This window comes from Sinocyclocheilus rhinocerous, unplaced genomic scaffold, assembly GCF_001515625.1.
Source record: "Sinocyclocheilus rhinocerous isolate Xijiao unplaced genomic scaffold, SAMN03320098_v1.1 scaffold1322, whole genome shotgun sequence".
Lineage (NCBI taxonomy): Eukaryota > Metazoa > Chordata > Actinopteri > Cypriniformes > Cyprinidae > Sinocyclocheilus > Sinocyclocheilus rhinocerous.
Genome location: NW_015657497.1, coordinates 546829 through 550432, shown reverse-complemented (window position 1 = coordinate 550432; position 3604 = coordinate 546829).

Here is a 3604-nt window from a genome sequence, read left to right as displayed (position 1 = left end):
GTAAACATTTATATATAGTATATTCATATTCAAAATCTGTCAGTAGGTTAGTTGTGTATAGGTACAGTGTTTATGTGAAGCATTCGTATAGTTTGTATTTTTTAAATTTATGTATAGGTAAACATTTATATATATATAGTATATTTATAGTCAAAATCAGTCAGTAGGCTAGTTGTGTATAGGTTTTCCTGTTTTACTTCATTGTTGTATGCCTGTATTTATGTAGCACCGTGGTCCTGTGAGGCACGACATTTCGTTCCACTGTATGTCCCCACATGTAGCAGAATGACAATAAAGCTCAACTTGAACTTGAACTTGAACTTGAAGTAATATTTGCTCTCTGGAAATAATTTATAACCTTAATGAGGTAAAAGGCTTCTTGAATTGTTAAATTGCAAGAAACTAGCCTACTAAGTTTCATAGATCACTGCTTTCTAGCATGGTACGATGCATCGTTGAAGAAATCAACTAGCTAGTCACGACTGTTTCCTGAAATGATATTGTCGCAAATTTGTCATTCAACCACATACTATTTTACCCGCGGAATTTTTTCTCTGGTGCTGTTTTGCGGTGTTGGTAAATTCACCACTTAATTTTGAGTTAAAATATGTTGTTGTAACTTGCGTTACTGAGATTGTAACGAGTAATAATATTACCCAAATTTGATTAGTAATGCGTTATATTACTGCGTTACAGCAAAAAGTAATATACTACTGTAATATTATTACTTTTGTAATGCGTTACTCCCAACACTGTTGGTTAATGATGTCACACAGGTGGTAGAGTAATAACTCCTTTTAATTAATCAGTTTAAGATCGAATTAATGCCAGAGTTTGTTTTTTCTTCTATAAATTATGGACATGACATCTGAGGTCTAATTCTCTCTTTATTTCCAGATTCAGTCATCGGCTCTTTCTAACATACTAGAGCACGTACGGACATGCACCCTCTTCAAAAATGGCACTTTAAATCTCTTGACAAACTAAAAGACGTAGATGAAATTTGTATATTTTAGAAATGAAAGATATAGATTGTACTAAATGTCAACTTGCTTATTTTGCTCATTATAAGAGCTGATTGTAGTCCTTTACACATAAAACACTTTATACTAGCTTTACATTCAGCAACACTCTTAGCTCTGAGACACCAAATAGAGATGTCTGACAGATTACTATGGTGTCTGCAGAAACACTAAATCTATAGTAGATAGATATCGGATATTGATTATATCAGATGGTAAAAATTGGTCTCTATGTAGGCGGTTGGAGGGAGAGGGTTAAAAAAAAAAAAAGATGCATTTGAGACATCAGCCGATAAGGAAAGTGTTTCAGAGACAGAGAACGTTATTGCATTTTGATGAAAGATTATGAAACTTTTTGGAATACAAAAAGACTAAGAACGTGATTCCCATGTCTAAGCGGACACCACATTGTTTTAACATTTGAATAAAGTTACTGAACCGAACTTTACACAATGCAGTATAAATATTTATATTGGTGTTACATATTAAACAGAATGTTCTGTAAAAACAACAGGAAAAAATCTGTCAATGTGGCCAGTTATGACCCTCAAGAAATCAAAGCTGGTTTAAAAGACTGCAATATTTTTTCTCTGAATCTATTTATTGGCACAGAGTTGGGCTGGAGGAATGTACAGTACACTACTATACTTATCATTACAACATTAAAGTCCATATGAAATAAAAATTGACTCTATTTATTGTGAGTAAAGTTGCTTATAACTTTAAATTACAAGGACAAGTCTTTAGCTTCTTCAAATTAAGGACAAAATGATGACTCTGCATGAATAAACCATTTGGGGTTTAAACCTACAAACTTTAGGTTAGCACTCAGCCCAGAACTTTGACCACTAAGCTACACAAACCGAAAAGGAAATCAAACCTTAATTTCCATTTGTCATTCTAATATTCATTCTATCAGAATAATGATTCCCAAATAACCCAGCATATGTATATACAGACTGTAGGCCTGATGGTAAATACAATTACCATATGTGCTTTATCAAACCTTTTTTTTTTTCTGTTGGGGTGAGCATATGGCACAGTCCGAATGAAATGAGTACTAATTGAAACTGGCCATGTACATACTACAATTGTATACAATCATTGTAAATACAATCATTATATGGACTCCTCAACAATGCTTTACACAACAAAATACTTTTTTTTTTCTTTTTCTGGATAAACATCCTTTGTTGGTCCTAAAAAGCATTTCAGTTCTGAGGGTCAGTTCTGAATGCTAGGTTGTGGAGGATGCAGCACACTACCGTCAGTTAGCATACTTTACTGGGATTATACAGCTTCAGTACAGCACTGTGTTGCAGGCACCTAAATGGGCTATTTAAAATGCTGAAAGTGTGCTTGACTGGCACATCTGGATATATGCCCAATTATTATGCTCTTTTCCATTATTTGATGAAAAACTGCTGCCATGATCAATAGAAAATGTACACAAACATCTCGTTTTAAATTAAATGAACTGCTTGGTTTCTGTGGGCGGTAATAGTGCAAAGTTAATTGTAGCTTGCAAATAGTGCAATAGAGTTTTGTGAATAAAAAGCAATCTACAATTAGTCTAATTTACATACAAAGGAGACATGTTTGTGCTGAAGAATGACAATGACTTAATTTAAAGGCTCAGGGTGCAATGCTACTTCAGCACTGATAGCGTCTGGTAAACTGAATTGCGGGTTGCCAGTGAATAAGTTGCAGTTTTTTTCCACTGAAATACCACACACAATAAAGTAAGCACTGATAAGTAAATTCACACACACACACACACACACACACACAAAACAACTAATAAAATGAAAAACATATCATATTAGTGAGTCAAAAACAGCAATTAATGAAGTGTGTGTTAAATAGTAGCAATTAAATAAATAGTATTCTACTATAACAATGCAGTGTTTCTTTACATGACCTGTTCACGCAAACAAATTAATCTTAGTCTACATCTAAAAACCCTTGGTGGGGGTTCAACCTGAAAACAGTTGACCAACTGTTACATGACTGGAAAATGTAGTTAACAGCTTATACTGCTAAATACAGTTCTGAACACCTATTTCCTCAGATGGTATATGAAAATGCAAACATTTGACAATATATATATTTTTTCGTCCTCAGTGAACAGCATCAGACAAAAGTGCTCAGCAGATAATGAATGATGAGCAATATTTCAAATGTGCTGTTCTTAGTGAAAGTATACTAAATACAACTATTATAAATAGAAAACATCCCATTTATATTACTCAGTCAAAAACAAAGTGTCTGCAAAAAAATTAATCTAAAGCTACATTTAATTTGACTTCCCTAAGGTATTTGACGAAGAGTTTCTGATGTAAACAAATAAATGAAAGCCCTTTGGGAAAAAAATAACTTGTTACTGAAAAAGTTACACCTGAAAACACCTGACCTACTCTCACAGTAGACTCACTGCCACTTTTAGTTAGTTACTCCTGCACAATGATTTCCTCAGATGGTACGTGAAAAAAATGCAAACATTTGACAATGAAATTGTGTTGAAATTCCCTCTCCAGTAAACAGCGTCAAATAAAAGCGCTTAGCAGATAATGAGTAATCTT